Genomic DNA, 12333 nt, shown 5'->3' with positions numbered 1-12333 from the left:
TCTACAATAGCAAGGATGATGTCTGTCTTACCATTCAGTAGTTCTATAATAGTAGGGATGATGTCTGTCTTACCATTCAGTAGTTCTATAATAGCAGGGATGATGTCTGTCTTACCATTCAGTAGTTCTATAATAGCAGGGATGATGTCTGTCTTACCATTCAGTAGTTCTATAATAGTAGGGATGATGTCTGTCTTACCATTCAGTAGTTCTATAATAGCAGGGATGATGTCTGTCTTACCATTCAGTAGTTCTATGATAGTAGGGATGATGTCTGTCTTACCATTCAGTAGTTCTACAATAGCAGGGATGATGTCTGACGATTCAGTAGTTCTACAATAGCAAGGATGATGTCTGACGATTCAGTAGTTCTACAATAGCAAGGATGATGTCTGTCTTACCATTCAGTAGTTCTATAATAGTAGGGATGATGTCTGTCTTACCATTCAGTAGTTCTATAATAGCAGGGATGATGTCTGTCTTACCATTCAGTAGTTCTATAATAGCAGGGATGATGTCTGTCTTACCATTCAGTAGTTCTATAATAGTAGGGATGATGTCTGTCTTACCATTCAGTAGTTCTATAATAGCAGGGATGATGTCTGTCTTACCATTCAGTAGTTCTATGATAGTAGGGATGATGTCTGTCTTACCATTCAGTAGTTCTACAATAGCAGGGATGATGTCTGACGATTCAGTAGTTCTACAATAGCAAGGATGATGTCTGACGATTCAGTAGTTCTACAATAGCAGGGATGATGTCGGTCTTACCATTCAGTAGTTATATAATAGTAGGGATGATGTCGTCTTACCATTCAGCAGTACTATAATAGCAGGGAAGATGTCTGATAATTCAGTAGTTCTACAATAGTAGGGATGATGTCGGTCTTACAATTCAGTAGTTCTATAATACAGGGATGAGGTCTTACCATTCAGTAGTTCTATGGTAGCAGTTATAATGTCTTACCAATAGGCAGTTCTATAATAGCAGGGATGATGTCATCTTACCATTCAGTAGTTCTATAATAGCAGGTATAATGTCTTACCATTCAGTAGTTCTATAATAGTAGGGATGATGTCTTACCATTCAGTAGTTCTATAATAGTAGGGATGATGTCTGTCTTACCATTCAGTAGTTCTATAATAGTAGGGATGATGTCTGTCTTACCATTCAGTAGTTCTATAATAGTAGGGATGATGTCTGTCTTACCATTCAGTAGTTCTATAATAGCAGGGATGATGTCGTCTTACCATTCAGTAGTTCTATGATAGCAGGGATGATGCCAGACTTGGCCAACATGGCGGCACAGCTGTCATCCATGGACACCGTCCCGATCATGATCACCACCTCTAGTATCAGGTCATCCTCTGCAGAGCCTGATGACAACACACAGAGGTCAGGGGTTAGAGAGCCTGATGACAACACACAGAGGGCAGGTGTCAGGGGTTAGAGAGCCTGATGACAACACACAGAGGTCAGGGTTAGAGAGCCTGATGACAACACACAGAGGGCAGGGGTCAGGGGTTAGAGAGCCTAATGACAACACACAGAGGGCAGGTGTCAGGGGTTAGAGAGCCTAATGACAACACACAGAGGTCAGGGGTCAGAGAACCTGAGGACAACACACAGAGGTCAGGGGTCAGAGAACCTGATGACAACACACAGAGGTCAGGTGTCTGGGGTTAGAGAGCCTGATGACAACACACAGAGGTCAGGGGTTAGAGAGCCTGATGACAACACACAGAGGTCAGGGGTTAGAGAGCCTGATGACAACACACAGAGGGCAGGTGTCAGGGGTTAGAGAGCCTGATGACAACACACAGAGGTCAGGGGTTAGAGAGCCTGATGACAACACACAGAGGGCAGGGGTCAGGGGTTAGAGAGCCTAATGACAACACACAGAGGGCAGGTGTCAGGGGTTAGAGAGCCTAATGACAACACACAGAGGTCAGGGGTCAGAGAACCTGAGGACAACACACAGAGGTCAGGGGTCAGAGAACCTGATGACAACACACAGAGGTCAGGTGTCTGGGGTTAGAGAGCCTGATGACAACACACAGAGGTCAGGGGTCAGGGGTTAGAGAGCCTGATGACAACACACAGAGGTCAGGGGTCAGGGGTTAGAGAGCCTGATGACAACACACAGAGGGCAGGTGTCAGGGGTTAGAGAGCCTGATGACAACACACAGAGGTCAGGGGTCAGAGAACCTGAGGACAACACACAGAGGTCAGGGGTCAGAGAACCTGATGACAACACACAGAGGTCAGGTGTCTGGGGTTAGAGAGCCTGATGACAACACACAGAGGTCAGGGGTCAGGGGTTAGAGAGCCTGATGACAACACACAGCGAGGTCAGGGGTCAGGGGTTAGAGAGCCTGATGACAACACACAGAGGTCAGGGGTCAGAGAACCTGATGACAACACACAGAGGTCAGGAGTCAGAGAACCTGATGACAACACACAGAGGTCAGGAGTCAGAGAACCTGATGACAACACACAGAGGTCAGCGGTCAGAGGGTACAAAAGGTGAACTCCTGTTCTTCTTGTTTTCATAACTACAGTCTCTTTAGAACACCTTTACAACACCTTTACAACACCTCCGTAATCTCTCAGAAACTAAATCCACTCTTCTTCAGTGATGTAGTTACCTAGTTTGAGTCTCTTTCTATCAATTCAAATCAAATGAAAAGGGCTTTATTGTCACGGGAAACGTGTTTACACGGCCAAAGCAAAACAACAATAAACCAAAGATACCGAGCAACATCAACAAAAACAATGTGGAATCTAACGGTAAATATTGCACTGAAAAAGATCTAAAAAAAAGAGTGATGTAATCAGCTATGGACGGTGTTTTAGCAATGTAGTGGGGGAAGATAAATAAACAGGTAAATATAGCTGGTATTTATGTTGTTTGGTTAACAGATATGGGAGTTTAATTTGTTTTCAAATTCTTTGTGGTTCTGTGGCTTCTGAAAAGCCAACTGACATTTACTCCTGATGTGCTGACCTGTTGCTGACCTGTTGCTGACCTGTTGCTGACCTGTTGCTGACCTGTTGCATCCTCTACAACTACTGGGATTATTATTATTTGACCCTGCTGGTCATCTATGAACGTTTGGACATCTTGAAGAACGATCTGGCCTTAATGGCCATGTACTCTGTTATAATCTCCACCTGGCACAGCCAGAAGAGAACTGGCCACCCCTCAGAGCCTGGTACCTCTGGTCTAACCAGTACACCCAGAAGAGGACTGGCCACCCCTCAGAGCCTGGTTCCTCTCTACCTGGCACAGCCAGAAGAGAACTGGCCACCCCTCAGAGCCTGGTTCCTCTCTACCCAGTACAGCCAGAAGAGGACTGGCCACCCCTCAGAGCCTGGTTCCTCTCTACCCAGTACAGCCAGAAGAGAACTGGCCACCCCTCAGAGCCTGGTTCCTCTCTACCCGGCACAGCCAGAAGAGGACTGGCCACCCCTCAGAGCCTGGTTCCTCTCTACCTGGCACAGCCAGAAGAGGACTGGCCACCCCTCAGAGCCTGGTTCCTCTCTACCTGGCACAGTCAGAAGAGGACTGGCCACCCCTCAGAGCCTGGTTCCTCTCTACCCAGTACAGCCAGAAGAGGACTGGCCACCCCTCAGAGCCTGGTTCCTCTCTACCTGGCACAGTCAGAAGAGGACTGGCCACCCCTCAGAGCCTGGTTCCTCTCTACCCAGTACAGCCAGAAGAGGACTGGCCACCCCTCAGAGCCTGGTTCCTCTCTACCTGGCACAGCCAGAAGAGGACTGGCCACCCCTCAGAGCCTGGATCCTCTCTACCTGGCACAGCCAGAAGAGGACTGGCCACCCCTCAGAGCCTGGTTCCTCTCTACCTGGCACAGCCAGAAGAGGACTGGCCACCCCTCAGAGCCTGGATCCTCTCTACCTGGCACAGCCAGAAGAGGACTGGCCACCCCTCAGAGCCTGGTTCCTCTCTACCTGGCACAGCCAGAAGAGGACTGGCCACCCCTCAGAGCCTGGTTCCTCTCCACCCGGCACAGCCAGAAGAGGACTGGCCACCCCTCATAGCCTGGTTCCCCTCTAGGTTTCTTCCTAGGTTTTGGCCTTTCTAGGGAGTTTTTCCTAGCCACCGTGCTTCTACACCTGCATTGCTTGCTGTTTGGGGGTTTTAGGCTGGGTTTCTGTACAGCACTTTGAGATATCAGCTGATGTTAGAAGGGCTATATAAATACATGTGATCTGAGGGAAGTATGTATCTCTAATATGGTCATACATTGGGCAGGAGGTTAGGAAGTGCAGCTCAGTTCCCACCTCATTTTGTGGGCAGTGGGCACATAGCCTGTCTTCTCCTGAGAGCCAGGTCTGCCTATGGCGGCCTCTCTCAATAGCAAGGCTATGTTCACTGAGTCTGTACATAGTTAAGGATGTTCTTACTTTTAGGTCAGTCACAGTGGTCAGGTATTCTGCCACTGTGTATTCCTTGTTTAGGGCCAAATAGCATCCTAGTTTTTTTGTTGATTCTTTCCAGTGTGTTAAATAGTTATCTATTTGGTTTCTCATAATTTGGTTGGGTCTAATTGTGTTGCTGTCCTGAGGCTTTGTGGGGTCTGTTTGTGTTTGTGAACAGAGCCCCAGAACCAGCTGGCTAAGGGGACTCTACCCTAGGTTCATCTCTCTGTAGGTGAGGGCTTTGTGGGGTCTGTTTGTGTTTGTGAACAGAGCCCCAGAACCAGCTGGCTAAGGGGACTCTTCCCTAGGTTCATCTCTCTGTAGGTGAGGGCTTTGTGGGGTCTGTTTGTGTTTGTGAACAGAGCCCCAGAACCAGCTGGCTAAGGGGACTCTACCCTAGGTTCATCTCTCTGTAGGTGAGGGCTTTGTGGGGTCTGTTTGTGTTTGTGAACAGAGCCCCAGAACCAGCTGGCTAAGGGGACTCTACCCTAGGTTCCTCTCTCTGTAGGTGAGGGCTTTGTGGTGGAATGAGTGGGCATCGCTTCCTCAGGGTGGTTATAGAATTCACTCACCTGGTTTGAGCCTATCTTTAAAGTAAGGTACCAGGTTGTACTCCTTCAGCACCAGTTCCCAGTCCAGATCAGCGATAGTGAGGTTAGCCAGGGTCCCCAGACACTCGATCACATACTCTTCGTTTTCATCAGGACTGATCTGGGCTGCCAGGTCTCCTACATAGTCCTGGGGGAGACCATTCGGTTAGTAAGTCACTTAGCAACACCTCATTCATACAGTCTCTAAATAAATATCTCTGCTGCTGCCTCATGGGAACTGGATGCTTTTATATGGCTTCATTGCTGGGAGCTTCACAATGTGTTCTTCATTAGTCTTTTCAACCAATCCAGTCACAACATCTGCTTGATCAAGTCATTCAAATCCAACATGAATTTAGTACTAACGATGAAGATGTGTTTGGTTGGTCCGTCGTGTTGAGAGATGTTTCGTATCATCTTCATAAGTAAAGGATCCTTCAGCTTCAGAGCTCTCTTCATCAACATCTTCAGACCATTACCTGAGGGAAGGGAAGCAAGCATTCATTACTTATTCAACAGCATGTGCACTATTTATACTAATTCATTCATTTATGACACATGGAAGGTGACAACGAAGAGTCTTGGACATATTTCTATTGTTCTTAGATCACCAGACCATCTCTGATACATATGTGGTCTGTACCTTCACAGATGAGCTGTGTAACTCATAGTGGTCCTCCCTACCTTCACCGATGAGCTGTATAACTCACAGTGGTCCCCCCTACCTTCACAGATGAGCTGTGTAACTCACAGTGGTCCTCCCTACCTTCACAGATGAGCTGTATAACTCACAGTGGTCCTCTCTACCTTCACAGCTGAGCTGTATAACTCACAGTGGTCCTCCCTACCTTCACAGCTGAGCTGTATAACTCACAGTGGTCCTCCCTACCTTCACAGCTGAGCTGTATAACTCATAGTGGACCACCCTACCTTCACAGATGAGCTGTATAACTCACAGTGGTCCTCCCTACCTTCACAGATGAGCTGTATAACTCACAGTGGTCCCCCCTACCTTCACAGATGAGTTGTATAACTCACAGTGGTCCTCCCTACCTTCACAGCTGAGCTGTATAACTCACAGTGGTCTTCCCTACCTTCACAGATGAGCTGTATAACTCACAGTGGTCCTCCCTACCTTCACAGATGAGCTGTATAACTTACAGTGGTCCCCCCTACCTTCACAGATGAGCTGTATAACTCAGTGGTCTTCCCTACCTTCACAGATGAGCTGTATAACTCACAGTGGTCTTCCCTACCTTCACAGATGAGCTGTATAACTCACAGTGGTCTTCCCTACCTTCACAGATGAGCTGTATAACTCACAGTGGTCTTCCCTACCTTCACAGATGAGCTGAGCGTTCTTCTTGTTAGCTGCCAGGTTGATACAGAAGGAGATGAGCTCAGCATCGATCCTGTCCTCACTGTGCTCAAACAACATCTTCATCAACTGGTGAGTCAACACAGAGCACTAAGTTAGCATGTTAGCAATAGATACACAGAACAAAAATATAAACACACCATGTAAAGTGTTGGTCCCATGTTTCACGAGTTGAAATAAAAGACACCAGACATTTTCTTGACGCACAAAAAAAGCTTATTTCTATCTAATTTGGTGCACAAATGTGTTTACATCCCTGTCAGTGAGCATTTCTCCTTTGCCAAGATAATCCATCCACCTGACAGCTAATTCAACAGCATGATCATTACACAGGTACACCTTGTGCCGGGGACAATAAAAGGCCACTTAAAAATAATAACAACTAAAAATCAACACCAGAAACCCTAGACTCCAATTTGTATACCACCCCTAAAGATTCACAGATGATCTCTATTGCACTCCACACTGCCCTTTCCCACCTGGACAAAGGGAACACCTACGTGAGAATGCTATTCATTGACTACAGCTCAGCGTTCAACCCCATATTCCCCTCAAAGCTCATCACCAAGCTAAGGACCCTGGGACTAAACACCTCCCTCTGCAACTGGATCCTGGACTTCCTGACGGGTCTCCGCCGGTGGTAAAAGTTGGTAGCAACAAATCCGCCACGCTGATCCTCAACACTGGGGCCCCTCAGGGTTGTGTACTTAGTCCCCTCCTGTACTCCCTGTTCACCCACGACTGCGTGGCCAAGCACGACTCCAACGCCATCATTAAGTTTGCCGATGACACAACGGTGGTTGGCCTGATCAACATCAACGATGAGACGGCCTATAGGGAGGAGGTCAGAGAACTGGCACTGTGGTGCCATGACAACAACCTCTCCCTTCATGTGAGCAAGACTAAGGACCTGATTGTGGACTACAGGAAAAGGAGGACCGAGCACGCCCCCATTCTCATCGACGGGGCTGCAGTGGAGCAGGTTGAGAGCTTCAAGTTCCTTGGCGTCCACATCACCGACAAACTAACATTATACCTTCATTTCAACAAGGAACACAGACTGAGACCAAGGTCTCTTTTACAGCTGGGCCCTGCGTATACATGTTTACACATACTGTTCTCCCTGCTACCGCACGGCAAGCGGTACCGGAGCGTCAAGTCTAGGTCCAAGAGGTTTCTAAACAGCATCTACCCCCATATGACTCCTGAACATCTCATCAAACGGCCACCAGACTATTTGCCTGGACCCACCTTTACGCTGCTGCTACTCTCTGTTATTATCTCGTCACTTTAATAACTCTACCTACGTACATATTGTCCATATTACCTCAATTACCTCGACCTACCAGTACCCCCTGTATATAGCCTCGCTATTGTTATTTCTCTTTAATTATTTATAAGCATTTCACTGTAAGGGTGTTGTATTGTTGTATTCCACATATGTGACAAATAACACTGCTGTGGGTGCTGATCTAGGATCAGGTGTTGTACTGTTTGTTACCTGTGGGATGCAGTCAGTGTAGGCGAACTGTTGTGGGTGCTGATCTAGGATCAGGTGTTGTACTGTTTGTTACCTGTGGGATGCAGTCAGTGTAGGCGAACTGTTGTGGGTGCTGATCTAGGATCAGGTGTTGTACTGTTTGTTACCTGTGGGATGCAGTCAGTGTAGGCGAACTGTTGTGGGTGCTGATCTAGGATCAGGTGTTGTACTGTTTGTTACCTGTGGGATGCAGTCAGTGTAGGCGAACTGTTGTGGGTGCTGATCTAGGATCAGGTGTTGTACTGTTTGTTACCTGTGGGATGCAGTCAGTGTAGGCGAACTGTTGTGGGTGCTGATCTAGGATCAGGTGTTGTACTGTTTGTTACCTGTGGGATGCAGTCAGTGTAGGCGAACTGTTGTGGGTGCTGATCTAGGATCAGGTGTTGTACTGTTTGTTACCTGTGGGATGCAGTCAGTGTGGCGAACATGGACTTGAACCTGTCATCGACACTGATGTGGTACTAGGATCACATGTTGCCATCTGCTTGTGGGATCAGTCAGTCACCTGACAGAAGGTGTTGTACTGTTACTACACATTAAACTGTTGCTCAAATCTGATACAGGTGTTGTACAGCCTGATAGTCAGTGTGATCTGGTGGGTGCTGATCTAGGATAGAATGAGTTTGTTACCTGTGGGAGCAGAGAACAGAGACAGGAGAGGAAGTACTGTTTGAACAGAGGGATGCAGTCAGTGTGGGAAGAGTGAACAGAGATCTAGAGAGAGGAACTGAGTTACCTGAACAGAGATAGAGAGAGGAAGGTGAGAACAGAGATAGAGTTGAGGAACCTGAGGAACAGAGATAGAGAGAGGAAGGTGCTGAACTAGAGATAGGTGTTGTACTGTTTGTTACAGAGATAGTCAGTGTAGGAACTGTTGAGGGTGCAGAGATAGGTGTTGTACTGTTTGTTACCTGTGGGATGCAGTCAGAGATAGAACTGTTGGAAGAGCTGAACAGAGATAGAGTTGTAGGAACCTGAGAACATGCAGAGTAGAGAGCAACTGCTGATCTAGGAGAGGTGTTGTAGAAACCTATGCAGTCAACCTAAAAACATAGAGACCAGAAAACCTGTTAGTCTATGCACCTGTCAACTATTGTGGGTGCACTAAAACAATGCAGTCAGTGTAAACTTGTTATGCAGGTGAATGAGGACCCAAGTCAGTGTAGCGACTTAACAAAACAGAGTCTTTATTCCAGTATTTGACAAAAGTGATAATCCTGGAAATATCAAGTGTGAAAACAAAACAGGAAAACTGAAATTACCATCAGTCAGTAGAAAGGACTGACTGGAGACTCCTGTGCATAGACTGCAGGTTGCTTCGGGAAGGCACTGTTTGTTACCGTGGGATGGGAGCAGACCTGGACACCTGCTCACACGCAGCATCTGAAGACAGGATAAAACCATCTGCTTGTGGTTCTCGTCAGACAAGGACACAGAACTTAAACGAACATCATACAGCCAGATAGATTGACAGGACAGAAACGAGAAAACAAGGGGAGAAATAGGGACTCTAATCAGAGGACAAGATAGGGAACAGGTGTGCAAAGACTAAATGAGTGAGTAGGAGAATGGGAACAGCTGGGAGCAGGAGCGGAACGATAGAGAGGAGAGAGAGATAGAGGAAGAGAGAAAAATAGGGAACGAACCTAATAAGACCAGCAGGAGAGAGAAATTGAACAGAAGGGAAAAACATAATGACAAGACAATATAAGACAAAACATGACAGAAATACACTACGGAAAAAGAAGGAACAGCTCGTCAGCTCAATGTAATTAAATGTAATTAAATAATCCATAGACTAACCACTTCTGGGAGAATTGGAACACACTAAAACAAACAAAGAGTTGTCTATCCAAAACGGAGATGTATGGATAGACCACTTCTCTTTTCGGACATCTTCACTTGTTTGTCATTTAGCAGACGCTCTTCTCCAGAGCGACTTACAGGAGCAATTAGGGTTAAGTGCCTTGCTCAAGGGCACATCGGCAGACTTTTCATCTAGTTGGCTCGGAGATTTGAACCAACAATCTTTTGGTTACTGGCCCAGCTATTAACTTCGAGGGCAGAGGGCAGCATTCGGAATTTTGGATGAAAAGCGTGCCCAAATTAAACTGCCTGCTACTCTAGCCATAAAAGCTAGAATATGCATATAATTCGTACATTTGGATAGAAAACACTCTGAAGTTTCTAAAACTGTTTGAATGATGTCTGTGAGTATAACAGAACTCATATGGCAGGCAAAAACCTGAGAAAAAACCCAACCAGGAAGTGGGAAATCTGAGGTTTGTAGTTCTTCAACTCATTGCCTATCGAATACAAAGTGTCTATGGGGTCATATTGCACTTTCCAAGATGCTTCTACTAAATGTCAACAGTCTTTAGAACCTTGTTTGAGGCTTCTACTGTGAATGAGGGGGGAATGGGAGCTGAATGAGTCAGAGGTCTGTCAGAGTGGCATGAGCTGATCACATGAGAGTCAGCTTGCGTTCCATTGCATTTCTAAAGACAAAGGAATTCTCCGGTTGGAACATTATTGAAGATTTATGATAACAACATCCTAAAGATTGATTCTATACTTAGTTTCACATGTTTCTACGAACTGTAATATAACTTTCGTCTGAACTTTCGCCTGGACTTGCCTGCACCTCGTGAGTTTGGATTAAACGCGCAAACAAAAAGGAGGTATTTGGACATAAATTATGGACTTTATCGAACAAAACAAACATTTATTGTGGATTCCTGGGAGTGCATTCTGATGAAGATCATCAAAGGTAAGTGAATATTTAGAATGCTATTTCTGACTTATGTTGACTCCACAATATGGCGGATATCTGTATGGCTTGTTTTGGTCTCTGAGCCCTGTATACTCAGATTATTGCATGGTGTGTTTTTTCCATAAAGTGTTTTTGAAATCTGACAGCTAGTTTATTAAGGATAAGTGGATCTAAAATTCCATGCATAACACTTGTATCTTTGATCAATGTTTATTATGAGTATTTCTGTAAATTGATGTGGCTCTCTGCAAAATCACAGGATGTTTTGGAACTACTGAACATAACGTAAACTGAGATTTTGGATATAAATATGTGGCTGGATTTACAAGTTTATCTTTAAAATGGTGTAAAATACTTGTATGTTTGAGGAATTGTAATTATGGGATTTCTGTTGTTTTGAATTTGGCGCCCTGCACTTTCACTGGCTGTTGACGAGGTGGGGCCAATACCGTCCCACATACCCTAGTGAGGTTTAAAGACTAGCAGAACCCACTGGATTCTCCAATTACATTGGATGAACTACAGGACAAAAATACAAAACCTTCAACCCAAAAAGCCTGTGGTGTTGATGGTATACTAAACCACAAATTCAAATGGGCTAATTCTTAAACTTTTCAACATTTATTTCAATGAATTGGCACCAGAGCGGTCGAGTCAAAGGGTCTACAGCAGCATCTAGATCATCTGCACAGATTCTGTCAGACCTGGGCCCAGACAGACCTGGGCCCTGACAGACCTGGGCCCTGACAGACCTGGGCCCTGACAGTAAATCTCAGTAAGACAAAAAATAATGGTGTTCCAAAAAAGGTCCAGTTCCCAGGACCACAAATACAAATTCCACCTAGCCACCGTTACCCCAGAGCACACAAAAACGATACATACCTCGGCATACATCAGCGCCAATTAGGATCTGGCTAAAAGTAGTTAAATCAGTTACAGAACCCATTACCCTTTATGGTTGTGATGTCTGGGGTCCACCAACCAAGAATTCACTAAACGGAACAAACACCAAATTCAATCAATCAAATGTATTTATAAACCCCTTTTTTCAGCAGCTGTACAGAAAACCCAGCCTAAAACCTCAAACAGCAAACAATGCAGGTGTAGAAGCACGGTGGCTAGGGAAAAACTCCTAGAAAGGCCAGAACCAAGGAAGAAACCTAGAGAGGAACCAGGCTCTGAGAGGTGGCCAGTCCTCTTCTGGCTGTGCCGGGGTGGAGATTATAACAGAACATGACCAAGATGTTCAAACGTTCATAGATGACCAGAGTCCAAATAAATCACAGTGGTTGTAGAGGATGCAACACGTCAGTATCTTAGGAGTAAATGTCAGGTGGCTTTTCATAGCCAATCAGAGGTCAAGATAGCAGAGTAGAAAGAGTAGTAGAGAGAGAGAGAGACGAAAATAGCAGGTCCGGGGACAAGGTAGCACTCTGCATGCAGAATTCTGCAAAAATATACTTGGTGTGCAAAACAACAAATAATGCAGAGCAGAATTAGGTATTAACTAGTTATCAACATCAGAAAATAAACCGTTAAAATTATACAACCACCTAAAAGGAGAGCGATACACAGTCCACAAAAGCCCTCAACAACAGAGAGAAAAAA

General features: G+C 45.6%; 1 pseudogene; it reads right to left on the bottom strand.

The window, feature by feature from the left end:
• The window catches only part of LOC118380428 (kinesin-associated protein 3-like), a 69454-nt pseudogene that overhangs the window by 52270 nt on the left and 4851 nt on the right, over nucleotides 1-12333 (bottom strand).

The sequence above is a fragment of the Oncorhynchus keta genome, unplaced genomic scaffold (genome assembly GCF_023373465.1).
Source record: "Oncorhynchus keta strain PuntledgeMale-10-30-2019 unplaced genomic scaffold, Oket_V2 Un_contig_6276_pilon_pilon, whole genome shotgun sequence".
Taxonomy (NCBI): domain Eukaryota; kingdom Metazoa; phylum Chordata; class Actinopteri; order Salmoniformes; family Salmonidae; genus Oncorhynchus; species Oncorhynchus keta.
This window is presented reverse-complemented; position numbering and strand designations above follow the sequence as displayed.